This window comes from Manis javanica, chromosome 8 (genome assembly GCF_040802235.1).
Source record: "Manis javanica isolate MJ-LG chromosome 8, MJ_LKY, whole genome shotgun sequence".
Lineage (NCBI taxonomy): Eukaryota > Metazoa > Chordata > Mammalia > Pholidota > Manidae > Manis > Manis javanica.
Genome location: NC_133163.1, coordinates 45467517 through 45484195, shown reverse-complemented (window position 1 = coordinate 45484195; position 16679 = coordinate 45467517). Strand labels below are relative to the sequence as shown.

The 16679-nt window shown below is 38.8% G+C and overlaps 1 long non-coding RNA gene across 1 annotated transcript in view; it reads right to left on the bottom strand.

Annotated features, from left to right (window-relative positions):
• Nucleotides 1-5232: 5232 nt before the first annotated feature.
• Nucleotides 5233-16679, bottom strand: part of LOC140843260 (uncharacterized) — a 64221-nt gene continuing 52774 nt past the window's right edge. Inside the window, exons 3-4 of the long non-coding RNA XR_012120871.1 lie at nt 8957-9212; nt 5233-7026 (exon numbers count right to left, since the gene is read on the bottom strand). This is a non-coding gene — a long non-coding RNA (uncharacterized lncRNA). The remainder of the gene's footprint in view (nt 7027-8956; nt 9213-16679) is intronic.

Here is a 16679-nt window from a genome sequence, read left to right as displayed (position 1 = left end):
GAAAAATGAACAATACATTTACAGCAGTAAAAACCAAAAGGAAATTTTAAATAAACTTTTAATTGAGTACAAATAGTCTGAAAGTTATTTGGGTAGAACTTGCCTAATCTGTGTGCTGACATTAGCATCCGGATGTTCTAAGTAAACTCTGGTAAAACAACTGTAGTCTTCTTCAATTGTGACAGAACTGATCAGAGGAAGAACGGAGCTGGGAATTTGGATGTTGTACAATGGCTTGTACATTAGTAGAAGTAAAGTAGAAAACCACCACCAACTACCCATGTTTGTGTATCGGTCAGTTAGCCAAAGTCCATGGGCCTGATTCACTTCCTCTCTAACTCTAAAAGGATTTTTCCTTCTAGATAAAACCCTGCATATTTGAATCTAATCCAACATATGTACTTGTCTCAGACTATATTTTGCTCTTTCTGTATTTTAGTTGTATGCCATGGAAAGTCTTGCAAAGAACCTACAGCAATGGAAAAAAATCAGATTATGGTTCATTTTCAGGCAATTAGTAATACAGCTGAGAAAGGACTGTGTATGTCATCTAGCCAATTATTTGAAAACAATCATTTTTCAGTTTCATATATTGACTCTACATATATGGATAGGCAGATGCTTATTTGGCAGATATGTTTTTCCACTGAGAGGGAATCACCAAAGAAACCATACTGGCTTTGATGTGATTCAGACATTGTGTCAAGCATAGTTTTAAAGAATTTAGCAATCTTAGGATCAGTTCAACCTGAATATAAGCAGAGATGGTTCTTGGGAGAACAAGCTATTTTCCATAGTAGATTTAACCATACATGTAATGGAATATATAGCCTTTGTATTTGGTGCTGCATTTGATTATACAGAAGTTGGAATGAATATGAATTAGACTTTCTTCCTAATATGATAAATACATAACTTAGCCCCTCCATTTTTTTGGAATTTTAAAAATATACAGAAAAGTTGCATATGTATTATATAGAACTTCTTATTCTTGAATCATTTAAGTAAGTTGATGGCATAATTTTCCATTACCCCTGAATGATATCTATTTCCTACCAAAAAAATGACATGAAAAGCAGGAAATTAACATTGATATAATTACCATCTACTCTACAGTTTTAACAATTGCCCCAACATCGTGCTTTACAACACTGGATCTCAAACTTCAGTGTGCATCAGAATCAATGCAAAGTCTCATTACATTTACAAGGTCCCAAATCCAGGGCTTCTGGTTCAGTAGGTCTGGCACCAGGTTGAAAGGTTTTTGAATTTCTAACCAAAATTCCAAGGTGGTGCTGAAGCTCTGGTCCTATGAGCATACACTGAAAACCACTGCTTTATAGCAAAAAAAAAAAAAATGCAATCTAAGATCACATGTGGTATTTAATTATCATGCCTGTTTAGTCTTTAATATAGAGACTATTTTTTAGTTGTTCCTAGACTTACACGATCTTCATGTTTTGGAAGAGCAAAGGCTTCTTATTCTGTAGACTATCCCTCAATATGGTTTTGCCCCATGTTTCTTCATGGTTAAATTCAGGTTATGATTTTGGGCAGGAATATATCACAAAAATATTAATCTTGCTGCATCCTATTGGATAGTACATAATTTAAATGATCTCATTACTGGTGTTATTAGCTTTGAGCATTTGATTAAAGTAGTCCTTGCCACTTTTTAAAGGGATTCTCCTTTTTAAAGTTATTGTTTTTCCTTTTATAATTAAAAATTTTATTTTGTGGGGACATTCTTTGACACTAAGTAAAGATCCTGTCTCTCATCAAACTTTTATCCACTAGTTCTAGCATCCACTGTTTCTTGCCTGAATTGATTATTACCATGACAGCTGCCAAATGGTTTTTCTAATTTTGTCATTCCTTCTGCATTTATTAATTGCCATTCAACTGTAAGAATTTTCTCTTCTCCCTGTTTATGCATTCATTACCCATCATATGGACTTGTGGATTCCTGTTTTATTTAATGGGTCATCATCTATTATTTATTTATTTATTTATTTATATTTATTTTGGTGCTCAAACTGTCACAGAGTTGGCACATGGGAGCCTTTTCAAACTGGCTTCTATGTCCTTTCTATATGTCTAAGCATTTTTTGAGCATTCTTTACTTTCTAATGTCAAAAAATGTTCCAGGCTCCTCTTTTACTTCTACTGCCCATTTACTAATCAACCATTTACTCAAACAGACTTGGTTGCTTTTAATGGGGAATGGCATTAAAAGCCAATATCTAGGTCCAAGGTATCAGGGTGGTGCTGCCCCTAGGCCCTCTCAGTGGACAGAGCTAGAAAATATGGTATACCATAGAATTATATCTGAATTAGTTCTCTATTTATATAATTGAAATGTGCATGTATACATATAGATTTACATCAATTTACTTTTATTTCACTCTACAAATTGATAATGATGAATTCACACCTATACACCTAGTTCCAACCCAACATCACAGGATTCAATCTAGCTTTCCTCCTCTCTGTATTTGTAACTCCTTTCATAATTCTCAATGTGTTTTACTTGATTAATCCCATATATGTAACTAATCTCCCACCTCAACCAGATCAATAAGTTACTTATTGTTAGAGGATAACTGAATTTTCAGGAGACTTCCGTACACTCCAAGAAAAGCAAGCTAGTGTTTTTACGTGGCCTCTTGGTCATCTTACCAAAGTACATCTTATCTGTAGTCTCATCCTAGGCAACTCAAAAAATTACCTCAGTGACAATATAAAAAATAAAGTGCTTTGAAGTCTGAGTTGCCTAGAGCTAATTCTACTCATGCTCAGCAGATTTCTTAGGCTCTCCATTCTCTTCAGGGTGAAACCAAGGAGTCAGGCATGATCTCCTAAGCCGAACACAGTTAAAGGTTTAAATGCTTACTTCTCTCTGTAACTGTTCCCCACAGGAATAACTTCTGCCAAGCAGACCCCCAAAAGCTCCTGGCAGGAGCCTTCCATTTAAACATGTAAAACTGAACACATGAATTTACCTCCTCTTCCACCTTAAACCTCATCAAAATAAAATGGGGTGGGGATACGGGGTAGGCATAAGTCCAGACAAAGAGAATGGGAGGTAGATAACTGCAGAAAACTTTTAGAAGGAATGGGAGATCCTAGTGTCTGAAACTGGAGGTGGAAAGTAGAGCTGAAAAGAGAATCCACTGAAAGTTTCTATTAGAAGTTAGACTCACAGACCCCTTTTTCCCATTTTTTGCTTCAGGCAGCAGTCTCTTCCCCATTTGAAGAGAAAACTAGAAAAGAACTATCTCTGCACTGTAAAAGATTAACCAGAGATACAGACATAGACTCAGGAATGCCAGACAAAGCTGAGACAGGGTATGCCATATGGAATTAAGTGAACATCTAACTACTGAATGGCAAAAAATTTCTCCCTACCTCCACACAACTATATCGACTCTCCCCACATGACTCTCAGAACTCTGAAAGTCAGGCTTATATACCCAATAAAAAGAACTGAGGTTCATCTTTGGGAAAAGAGGCCATCTGCTACAGACTGAACGTTTGCGTCTCTCCACATTTCTATGCTGAAATCCTAAACCCAGTGAGATGATATTTGGGAGGTGCTTAGGTCATGAGGGTGGAATCCTCTTGAAGAAATTAGTGCCTTTACAAAGAGACCTCAAAAGCTCCCTTGCCCCTCCCACCATGTGAGAATACAGCAAGAATATGGCCATCTTTGAACCAGGAAATGGGCTCTCATTAAACATGGAATCTTCTAGCACCCTGATTGTGGACTTCCCACCCTGCAGAATTGTGAGAAAAAAATTTCTGTTGTTAATAAGCCACCCAGTCTCTGCTATTTTTGTTGTAGCAGCCCTACCAGTCTAAGGTAGAACTTGGTCCTGAGAAGTAAGGTGCCACCATAACAAATACCTAAAGACGTGAAGCAGCTTTGGAACTGGGAAATGGGTGCAGGCTGGAAGAGTTTGGAGGTACATGCTAGAAAAAGCCCACTTTACCATGGAAGGACTAAAACAGCATCCCAAGAGAAAAGACTCTAACATACTGAAGTTAGATGTCCCCTAATAAAATGACTAAGCCAGATCATCCTACACCAAAATTCACCATTTGACAACACTGACTTTCCCCCTATCTCTATGTTAACTATGAGTGGACAGGAAATAGTAGAAACTTCAAATCTCGTGGTAGATAGTATGGCAAAGCTATTTGTTTAGGTCTCCCTTTGCAAAATTTTGTATTAGGCCTGAACATCTCAAGGACTTTTTCCCCTCACAACAGATGAGATTTCTCAGAAGTGATTAGAGAGGGGCTTTTCATTTGTTAGTCAGACTGGAGGAATTTATTAAGTCAAAGATATGGAGACCCAACTTTTGAAGGTGTTTGTTCTCTCAGCATCTTGGCTACTCCATTTTATATTAGGCTCCTTTGAAAGCTGCATTAACTCTTTCATATATAATGTAATTATTTAGCTTGTAAATGTTATTAGTCCTATAATTGTTCATAATAGGCAGAAATTCTAAAACTCTAGTATACAGATTGGAGTCGCTCTAACCTCTACAAATTGGGAACACTTAGCCTGTGCTAATGCCAGTTCAAGTTCAAGGACTAGAATGAATCTGAGAAACCATCTCTATTATTGCTTGAAGAAAGTTTCCTTCCCCAGGAGCCCTAGCTCTATTTCCTACAATTAGGTACCATAAATTCCTGAATTCTAATATCCTCTGTTGGTTCAGATCCTGTAAGAAGCAGACATGAAGACAGAATTAGACATGTAAGAGATTTTTTTAGAGAAATGCTTATGAAAGAGAAAGGAGAGACTGAGGAAAGGCAGCCAGGGGACACCTTTAGAACATGTAGTAGGTAGAACACTCTGAAAGGAAAGATGATTGGGTAGGCCTCAGCCGGCAATGCAGCCCTGAGATACCTCAGGCAGGCCAGTGAGAAGCACCAGAGCAAAGGCTGCCTGTTAGACAACTCCCACACACTGGGCAGGAAGATCCTAGCTCTAATACCCACAGCACACTTGACCATTGGGTGGTAGTGGCTTGGTGACATCATGGACTTGGAATGAGCGAGTGCTACAATGGACCCCAAAGGTGTAGCAGCTGCAAGCTGCCGGCTCACGGTGCTCCTCTCAGTAGGTCATCTCTTGAAGGGAAATCTGAGTGTGGCTCTGCCACACTTCTTTGATCTTTACCATGTTCATAACATAACTTATGATTAAAGTGATCCCACATAACTATGATTAAAGTGAAAGCCAACTCCAGAACTCAGGCCTCCTCATTCAAAAGCCAGTGGCCTTTGTTTCTATAGAGCGCTAGATGAATGAAGAAAACAGTTTGTCTTGCTTTATCAGTAACTGCCACAAGGCCGCATTTCTTTACTTTGGCAGCAGATATTAGCACAGTTTATATATTTAACATATATCAGTCACCTATGACTCAGATGACAACAGAATCAAATATAGTGAACCTTGGGCATGGCCACAGGTAAAAAGAGTAAAAGCATTTAATCTTGGCAGGGATTAAGGATAGTTGTTCATGGAAGAATGAAAAAAGGAAGAAGGTTGAAGGTAAATGCTGGCCACACCTTTTTGTCTTAGAAATGCTGATTATTGTCTTCCCACATCTCCTCTCTTCTGAAAGAATCTCGTTCCACTTTCAGCCCTAATGAGGAAATGAGTACATAAAGCTACATTTGTACCTGGTTATTCTTATATTCTTTCCAAGCTGCATCAATTCATACTCATCAGGAATTTTGAACTAAGAGTCACTGAGAAGCTGAGTAAGGGAGTTATGGATGGCTTCAGGTAATGCCCCGTAGAGTCATTTTGGGGTCGTAGGTGAAATTATATTAAATTCATGCCATGTTTTAGTCAAACTTTTGAGAAAACAACCTCTACTGCCTTTCCTCCAATACCAGTTTATCTAATCAGGATGAGCTTTGGATCCAAAAGATATGGGTACAAATACTGGCTCAGCCTCTTACAAGCTTGCCTGTCTAATCTCAGTTTCCTCATCAACAAAACACACTTAAGACTTACTATTCAGGGGTATTGCAAGAAGCAAAATAGATTTCGTGGGTAAACATCAAGCAATACAGGCATTCAACAAGCACGTGTTTTCCTTTCTTTAGGCCTAAGTCATCACCTTCTCCAGCAGTGTCTGCCTCCTGAGTTCCTCCTGGTCTGGTCTAAGGTACTTCAGTCCTTAATAGTCCCTAAAATCAAGTCTATGTCAGGTGATCTGCTCTTTTCTAACTCATAGCCCAGTGGGATGACAGCAGGAACCAAGCCACGTGGCACTGATACTGGACCATGTACCCTGATTTTGTATGTTCATTCATTGAGTTACTCTCCAAATATCTGTGGAGCACCTACTATGTGCCACATACCAGGCCAGGTGTGGGGGATTGTGGGGTGAACAGGACGGACAAGATCCCTCCCCTCAGAGAGCATATATTCTAGTTCTCTGGGAGTATTTCAATTGTATATACTTTGTCCCATGGTCCTCTTTAGCACACTCTTATTTGCCACTTATAGGCAAGCCTGTTTGTAGCTTGAACAATATGGTCTTTTTACACCAAGGTGACAGGAAGGCCTGAAGCAGAGAATGGTTTCTCTAGATACTGAGCCCTGGACACTTCCTATACCCTAAATAGGCTCAGAGACTCACTGGAGAGCCAAACGCAGATGGAGGGTATTAGGTATGTCTGACAGATAGAGAGGAGTGCTCCAAAAGGGAAACTGAGCAAGTGCTGATAACAAACTTTTTCTACTTTCTGAATTTACAGGATTCTGCCTTTGAAGCTGTGTCCATATATATCTTCTGGTTGCCTTTCATTGTTCACTCATCTAGATTTCTCAGAGGCAAAGGTGAACTTTTGCTTCTTAATGTGGACTCCAAGTGGTCCCAGCAGCAAAATAATGCAGAAGAGAACAGTTTCCTCACTGAGTCATACTCCTAGGAAGAGACTCCAAAGGTGAGGTGAGGTACATATAAGTACTGGAATGATGAAATTTAGTAGACACACCTAGAAAAATATACAAAGGACAAGTAGGGTCAGTGCTAATTGCATCCAAAGTCTTCATTCTGATTAAGTGTTATTTCTGTTTAGCGATGTCTCAGTGGCACTGGGCTTTCCCTCCCATCCCTACAATGCAGAAGGTTCCTGTGATCATAGGATTCTTACTTGCAAGTGTCAAAAACTTAACTCAAAAAGCATCAGAATCATAAGGATTACTGCAGAGTTGTCCCTTGCCCACCATGAAGGTGACCTTCCACGTGATTAAACTGAACTCCTAACTCTCCACCTGAAGTACCTGCTTTGGAAGACTTATAGATTAAGATACAACTCTAAAAGCTGCCCTTTGCCACCAACATGATACCCAGAATTTTATGTTGGGCTGCAAGTTTTAAAAAGCATTCACAAGGGATTTTATTTTGCAAATGAGCAGTTGACTTTAAGAATTACTGTATGTTCTAGAATTTCAGGGTCACTTGAGTATAATTTCATTGGTGCCATTAACTAAGACAAACACAAGCAATGTCCAAATGAAAAGACTTAAGCAGGCCTACAAAACAAAGGTTGGAAATGCAGGCAAAATAGGTTAAGAGTTAAGAACTTTATACTGTCATTAAACAAGAGTTGCTTTAAATTAACACTAAGATTATTTTTATTCCTTGTCATTGTGGAGCATAAAATATTTACCAATAGCCCCAATATCATTCCTAGAGATTCTGAGGCTCTTTCATGATCTCTTCCAGGGTCTTCCTAGTTACAGCCTAGCTTGAGGACAAATAAAAGGTACTTTTTTGGTTCGTCCAGACTTCATGTAACAACACATCATAAACTCATCATCAGATTTACTGTGACCTTTTCCTTTACACCAGAAATAAGTATGAAAAGGACATATCTTGCAACTAGCTTATTTAGAAGACCCCATGCTCATTCATACTCTCCATTTCCTAACACAGTATTTTCCAGACCTTATATAAATAGGAACCAGAATAAGTCATTATGTGGGTTATAGCTCAGGGCTAGAGCATTTGACTGTAGAATAAAGTCATTATTAGAAAACAGGTCAATAGATGCTTCTTAGGGCAATCAGGACCTTGTTATCCCTATGCAGAATGAAAAAGGACAATAAAGCAAGTCACAGGATGATTTAGCAATATTCCCTTTCTACTCCCCCAGGAAAAAAATTCCTATAATAAACTCCTAAAATATTTTAATAGAATGAAATATTGTAATAGAGTTTGTGGCCTGAATTATCCAGGCAAATACCTCCTCTATTGTCATTTGTGTGTGGAGACACCTACATGAAAATAAACCCAAACTATCCCAAGTTTACCTTGAACTCATAGGCTTCCATTTCCTTGCATTTCACAGCTAATGATTTATGCTACAACAATGGTTCCTAAAATATAGTCCCACACAGGCAGCCTCCTATCACCTGGGAATCTGTCAAGAATTGCAAACTCTGTGAACCCCTCACCCTAAACCTACTGAATGAGAAACTCTGGGGGTGTGGCCAGGAATCTGTGGGTTTTGGAGCCTGCACACAAGCCAGTGACAGCTTGGGCCAACCATCACCCATAATAATGTTTTCTTTCAAAGCCGACTAATTTCTGTTCTGGGCCTACCTAATAATTTTATTCTTTAGCTTTGTTTTATTTTTCCTAACAATAGAAGGACCCGAGTAAAGGATGTCCACACTGTGGAGGTCATGTGACCTTCTGGGGGCTGTTCAGCCCCTCTGGTTTTCCCTCTTGTTTCACCCTTTCTATTCTGGCCGTAACAGGCATTTCTATTTTTATATGAAAAACTGACTTTCTTTTAAATTTATTTTTCATTCTAATCCACTTGCCATGGATTTCCTGAAGCATTATACTGCTTCTCTATTGGACATGATGAGTCTGCTGGTCTGTTCACACTTGAGTTCTTCCCTGAAGAAAGGTACCTTTGTTGGAAGTCTGGATTATTAATCTTCTCTCCATCTGCTTTGAGGCTCCAGGGCTACTGGACAAGCCCTGTCACAGGGCACACACAGGGTACACACCAGGAAGGAATGTCTCTTGCCACCAGCTTCTTATAAGGGGCATATCTGTAACTACAGGGTCAGTGGGTCAGTGCTTCAAGTTGGTTTGTGTCCGCCAGGATACACCACCGGTGACTGCTCTTAAAGGAAAGTTCACTTTGAAGCCTCCGTTCAAAAGCTGCAATTTAAAATGACAAGAAAATTTTTAAGCTGCTTTATTTTGAAGGGCTTTGGTTTTCACAAATTTAACATTTTAAAGTTGTTCAAGAACTCTGTTGTTGAAAATATAATTCTCTCATTAAAAATGCAAAACCTTCTGGAGGAAATGATACTCTGAGCTTTGTAGCACAAATCAATGCCAAATGAAGGCCATAAACCATGTTTTAAGTACTTGGCACCGTCTCCAAATATCTTGAACAAACAACGTCACTGTGCTTCAGACCCAGAGACACTTACTTCTCTGGAAATTTATGAATGTCCATTACAAGAAAATAGAAATGCTTGGGATTAGCAAGCCTGGATAAGGATGGTAAAAGAAACAAACAAATTGTGAAAAACAGAAACAGTTTGAATATTACAGCATTTGTTTTTCTGAACCATTGTTTGGGAAAGCCATTCTTGCCATGCCTATATAATCAAAAGAAAATTGATTTGAGCTTTGATTATCAATCTTATGAAAATGTTTAGAGCTGGCCTAGGCAGTGGTAGTGCTGGAGAGGCAGGAAAAGGTAGAACAAGAGCCTCATACAAATTCCATTAGTGGAAAAATCAAGAATTCTAGGCACCAAAATCCCATGCCTTTGTCAGAATTAGTGTCACTTTACAGTTTGACTGCCATTTTTAAATAAACTGAGCTTCCCCTGTTTGGGTGGTGGGTTGCTTTGTGGGAAAAGGTCCTGCAGAGTACACTTTTGTGGCTATCACAGGAAATCAGGGGCCCTCAGATGACTCATTTCCCAGTACAAGTCCAACTTGGAATCACGGGTAGAAAAAGGTGTTTTTAAGTGTAAGCATCAGAAACCAATACCGTACACGACCAAACCACCCCACTGTTAAAAAAAATCTAGCACAAACGATTTCTGACCTTTGTTCAAAAGAAACCTAATTCAAAGCGGAATACTTCTCAAGTAAATAACTCAGTAATTGCCAGTGATGAAAGTGAATTATAACAACCTGACTTGAGACCTTAATGGTGCTATATCCACTTTCTTTTGCCTATAGTGCATGTGGCTACATCTCCCTCAGGAATATGCAAACGTAATGATGGTTCATGCCCAGTTAGTCTGATTACTAATAATTGCTCAATATCAGTTCTTCCACCTGAACCTGAATTTGAACCTGAGCTGTCAGGCTGGGCAATCCTAGTGGTACTATTAATAATTGGCATGACACCATCAACATATGGTGGTGTTCTACTGTGTATCTGGGTACAGTTTTTAGCTGGTTTGTCTTTCTTTTGAAAGAAAAATCATGCCCTGTATATAATTATTTTTGTATTGCAGCTCTATATCCAGAGAAGTCTGAGATGTTTTCTTATTAGTGTGTTTCACACCAGAAGGTCAACTACTTTTGCAAACTCCAGCCCCCAGCCAGTGGGCCCACACTTAGAATTGAAATGACATTAATAGTAAGAGTTATGAGTAAAACTGAGCAAAAGTATTGGCCAAGGCTTATGGATTTCATTTGAGGCTTAGTGTGACAATTTAATTTCTCACTCAACTTTCCTTTTAGGAATTACTTTGCTAAACATATCCAGCTTGTCTTTGGTGCTTAAAATTGTTATTTCTTGGTACTTACTGCTACTGATAATTAGCAGAAGTGACTAACCCCAACTTTAGAAGTCACTGAGTCTTGAAAGAATCAGGCTTGTTTTCCTTTGTCATTTATATTAAATATATAAATTTGGTTTCAAAAACTCCTTGCTTTATGATAACATTATGAAGCGAAGCACATTCTCTGATTTGTTGACTTGGTTTGTATTCATGTATTCATTCATTCAGTAAATATATAAGAAATACCTACCATCCAGAAACATTTTCAAGGAATCATTCAAAATCATAAAAGTTATAAAATCTTGCTGGAAAGATAATGTTTGCACTTTACACAATGGAGCTCTAATCTGTTCAAAATTTGAGTTTGAGTTCTTAAAACTTGGTCTCCACATAGACTCCATGAAGGTTATTATAAAGCTGGAGGTAAATACTGGTAGTCTTCACCATGTACTGTTTGATCATTATCCAAACTCTATTTATTTCATAAAGCCAAATTTTATAGACTGACCTTTAAAATTATCATAGGTAGGCACAGATTAATTCTCATTTCAAAGAAATATTACATAGGTTTTATAATAAAGAGAATCTTTAGAAATGACAAAAGCAGCTGTTGGTTGGGTTTTCTTGGTATTCTTGCAATTAATTCTTAGGAATATATACTAAAGCCAATGTTGTTACTACATATATTCACTATTTGGACTAAATCTATCAAATACCTATTAGTAACTAGTAATAAAAATTTTGTTGTGGTGACATTAAGCTGGAAGTCCTTATAGCTTTACAAAATTTAATGATTCAGACATTATTTTTTATATAATATATATTGAGGGTATGCTATGGGCCAGGCACTGCATTAGGCCCCTAGGATATAATTTCAAAGAAAATAGACATTACCTCTGCTTTTATAGGACTTGGAATTCTGTGTTTTATAAGTTTTTTTTTTTCAACCTTGCCTCCATGAAAATAATCACAAAATAGTTTCCCTTTTAATGAAACAGAAAGCCAGCAATCAGGCAACTCCAAAAGTCACCTGCAAGTCTCATGGCTAGATATTCTCAATTTTGGCTCTCCATACTGGAGACATCACTTAAAGCTTTATACATGAGGTTTCATGACACTAGAGAGATGACCCATAGTAATAAAGCCTGGCTCTTGAAACAAAAAAGAAAAAGAAAACAAAATAAAAATAGAAAACAAAAAACCTTATCATTCACATTCTCTTGTAGTGTAAAGAACATCATCTTTGAAATTCAATCCTCCCTTGCCCCTGCCCCGGCCCTCTGCCTCCCATTATGGTCCCTTGATAAATTATCCCTCTGAATGAATTTTTTCTTTGTTCAATTGTCAGGAGCATTCCTGCTGTGTCTGGGCTTTGACCTCCTCTTTGTTACTTGATTAATCTCACGCACTTGACCTAACTATGAAGCTTGGTTGTACTGTGCATGTATTTCAGTTGACAGAATTAAGTGAAACCCTAACCACAGAGGCATAAGAATCATGCTTCTATACCATTAAAGCCAAAGTTTCTCATTAGCATTGTTGGAAATTCAGATTTTGTCCAAACAGGAAACAGAACCAAAAGTCCTACGGTGACGGCGGTAGAGACCACAGTGCATATGGAAGAAGAGAGTCCGGAGAGTGGTTTCATACAGAGAGAGCCCGGGAAGGCCTGCAGGACCTGACCTAGGTCTGCAGAGACCTCCGAAGGGAAGACTCAATCATCTTGACTCCCCATCGCCACTTTGGGAGCTGACATCATTACTCAGATGAGAGTACCTTTGAGTGAAGGAAATAAAGGAATAAAGTTTATTTTATGACTAAAGAATAGAAATAGCTTTGCAATCATTTGCTTTACCAAGTCACATATAAATGATTTCAACTGTGTTTTGCCAGGATTTAATTTATTTCAAATAATTAAGCAAAAACACTAACTGAAATGGGAAAAAATCCTTTCTTCTCATGAAAATCAATTTAGTCTGCTGACCTAACTGTCTGAACCTGTTGTTCATCTCACTGCAGGATGTTCAGCCACGAGAACTCACTTAAAGTGTGGCTCTCAATCTCAGGACCCACAGAAATGGCAGCAGGGTGAGCTGGACCTTGACACTCTGTGGCATCCTGCTCTCAGCTGGTGACCTGAACATGCTGACAATGCTGGACACCTCCTACCCACAGGGATGGGTCTGAGGGGCCTGGAGCCCTGGTCTTGCATTCGCCCCACAACTCTGGGGTCTGCACCACTTCCCACTCCAAGGGTTTTGTTGTCGTTGGCATTTTCCTCTCACTTGCTGCAGATAAAACACCTCTGATGAATGGAAGTGAACTTCTGTATCATTCTTTTAAGCTGTTTGGAGACAGGGCTATATTCTTGCTAATCCTCAGGTGGGTGCCTGCTCTCCACACTGTGCCAGTGGCCCCAGATGGGCTAGAAAGATAAATAGGTAGTCATTCTTCCTTTCAAATATTCAGCAGGACATGATATTGCCATGGACGGCAGAGACTCTGGCTCCCTGGCTGATGGTGGAGATGTGTTCTGGGGATTCTGGAATGCTGGTTCCCTAGCCAAGGAGCACAACAATTCAGGAATGCACTGGCTGTTTGTAATGGCTCATGCATATAAGCATCAGGCCTGCTTGTCCCTATATCAACTCTAAAATTGCTTCAGTTGCCTAACTCTGGAAATTAAAGAATTCTGTGCATTTCTATATGTGTCAGAGTATATTTGGTTTCTTTTCTAACTACCAGATAAAGCATTTCTTCAAAATAAATTGCCAGTCTTTTGCTTATCTAGTGGTTAAACTTCAAGAATAGAAGCTGTGTCCATTCATTCCCTTCCTTATTCAACAATTGTTTATTAAATATCTGTGCATCAGGTGCTAAAGAAGAAACTCCAAAAGCTAGAAAGAGCCCTGAGAAGTCACTCTTTAGAAAGGTCCAAGAAAGATGTTCACTATTCTAAATATCTGTAAGAAATTCCACAATCTCTTGAAAAACTGCTCTAGAATCCCAGAAATTCTTCCTATGACTCAAAACTGTTCTTGATGCAAATCCTGCCTCAGTGGCTTGAGTGAAGAGAAAGACAGCTTCAGCATAATTAGTGAGACAGCCCTCTGTTTACTCATTGCCTCTGAGTTGCCAATCCCCCTCTTCGCTAACTAATGTCTACAGTATTTTTGTCTTTAGTTATGGGACAATTCTCTTATTCATTTAATCAGGTTAGCTATTCTTATTCAACAAGTATTTGCTAAAACTTCAGAGAAAGGAACAGAAAAAATAGAAAGGTCTAGGAAAACTTCAGAGAAGAGGAATAACTGCATCTTTAAAGGAGAGGATTAAATAAAACCGAAAGGACACGGGATGGCATTGTAGGAGAGGGAATGGCACAAGCAGAGGCATGAAATAGGGCAAATTAATAAATTGAGTAAGGGTGGGGTGAAGTAATGAATGAAAGGAAGTGAGACAGGTTAGGAGAACTGAAAGAAACTGCTTCTCCTTGGAGCCTATTCATTTTCTTCCAAGGTCTTGGAGTTTCTTTTTGCTCAAGCCAAAAAGGAGAATTTATTATAAAGAATCAGAAGTATTTCAGTGAACCTGAAGGCAGGAGGTCTGACGGAGCCTCATAAAAAACAAAGAGTTAGAAATGGCTGCTGTCTCCCCCTCCTCTCTCTTTCTCTTTCTCTCTTTCTTTCTCTCTCTCTCTCTCTCTCTCTCTCTCTCTCTCTCTCTCTCTCTCTCTCTCTCTCTCTCTCCTGCTTCTCTCTGCCCCTCTGACCCATCCTTTTCTCTCTACAGTTGTTTCTCAGCTTCTCCACACACCTGCTTGCCCACCCAGCTCTTGACCATACAAGCCCCTAGTTCCAGGAGAGAGTAGGTAGGATCGATACGAATTCCAATCATCAGGACAAATAATTCAACTGGCCCAGCTGGGGTCAGATCTCCATTCCTAGTTCATCAACCATGGCCTGGGAAATGTTATGTAATGAAAGCACCTCTACATACCCAGTTGTGAGTGGGTGGGCTCATTCTCAGAGAACATGTGGTTGTAGCAACAGACACCAGATGGAAACACCCATGTGTGACTTTTCCTGAAAAGGGGACTGAAGAGGATAAAATCTCTATGATTTCAACGAAATTTTCCAATCACCTTGGCCAAGCAACCTGGGTGGGCAGAATGCCCTGTGTGAGGCCCAGAGAAAGAGAAACCAAACATCAGTACTTGGAGGGTGAGGGACCTCAAACCATGAGGAACAATGGATGGAACTGCAGCTCCTTTTCTAGACAAGCAAAGACTTCAAGAAGATCTCTGCCACCTCTCTTCAAATGCCAAACGTGCTATCATTTTGAAGATAGATGCATGTCCAGGAGTTAGAATCAGACCAGGGATGGAACAGCCTAGAAATGGTATAATGGCCTTAGAGTTAGTGAATTCTCTATTAAAGAAGGGATTGCAAAATCATGGAAATACCATTTATGTGGTGTTAGAGATAATTTAAGTACCCAATGGATGATTAATTAGAACACCTGTAATTACATGTAGACCTATAATTATGTGTCCTCCCAACCCTCAAATTGCATGATTTTTCTAATCAATCAAGTCCCATGTTAGAATGCACAAGAATTTTTCAACAACAGGTCCTGAAGAAAAGCTCTTAACAAAGAGAGGCAGGGAATCTGGGCAACACATTCTAGTTCAACATTTCTCAAACTTTATTGTACAGAACTCTAGTGCCCATGGATATTTACAGGTATTTTGTAGTAACAGGGCTTCATTTTCAAATAAAATGTTGGTTTAAATAAAGCAAAACAAGCTTCTTTACTGTAGGATATCTTACAGCCTTTAATAAGTTAATGTTTTATGAACCTCCAATAGGTAAGATACATTATAGAGTGTTTCTCAAGCTTATCTGACCACATGAAGACTTAATAACATCACATAGTCTATTAAGTCTCATGAAACAGAGTTTGGGAAATGCTGGTCTGGTTCTATTGCCATGATTCTTCACCTTTTCTTGGTCACACACTCTTTCAAGAATCAAACAAAAGCTACTGAACATTCCTCTCACCAACAATGAAAAGTGAACATTCATACATACACCTACACCAAATTTTACACATAACTTCAGGGGGTCATAGACTTACCCATGGATTCCGAGGTTCTCCAGCACCCCAGATGATAAATCTCTAACCTAGATAACCTAAAGCTCTAAATAGTTTTCTCTTCATTCACACAGTCCCAAAGGGTTATAAAAGGAGGCAGATCTTCCTTCCTGTCCTGAATGTGTGGGTATTACACACAGTTCTGTGTGGATGCGCCTTGGTGCTACCTGCTAGTGTGTGCCACCCGGAGAAAGCATGACTTCTGCTGACTTTGAGATACCTCAGGGTTCATCTTCCCTCAACTGGACTCTCACCCAGTGTTAAGGGTCTTTCCAAATAAGAAGTCCTATTTAATTTGAAGAGATATTTGAAAGATGTTTCACATTATTTTTAAGTTTTTTTCTAACAAAAAAGTGTAAAGAACTAAGTGTGAATATTGATCTTATTCCACTATGCAGATCTTCAGGAAATTTGTCTATGAAAACATGATCTTGGAGGAAGAGAAACCCCTTCTCATTTTTTACTAAAGGATGCTTTGTGACCCCACCCTGTGAAGGAGTTGGGGACAGGTATAAGATGAACAAGTAAAAAAGCAAAGGGTAAACAGTTCAAATTAATGAGTTATCTAAATTATTATAAAATAACACAGGTAAAGAGAACTAAGTTTATCATTTTTAAATTACTTCAATCCTATAAAAAAGAGTTTTTAAATGGGCATTTAAAAGGGCTAATTCCAGTGCATGCATGTGGAAGCCAGATATATTATTTCTTGTGCA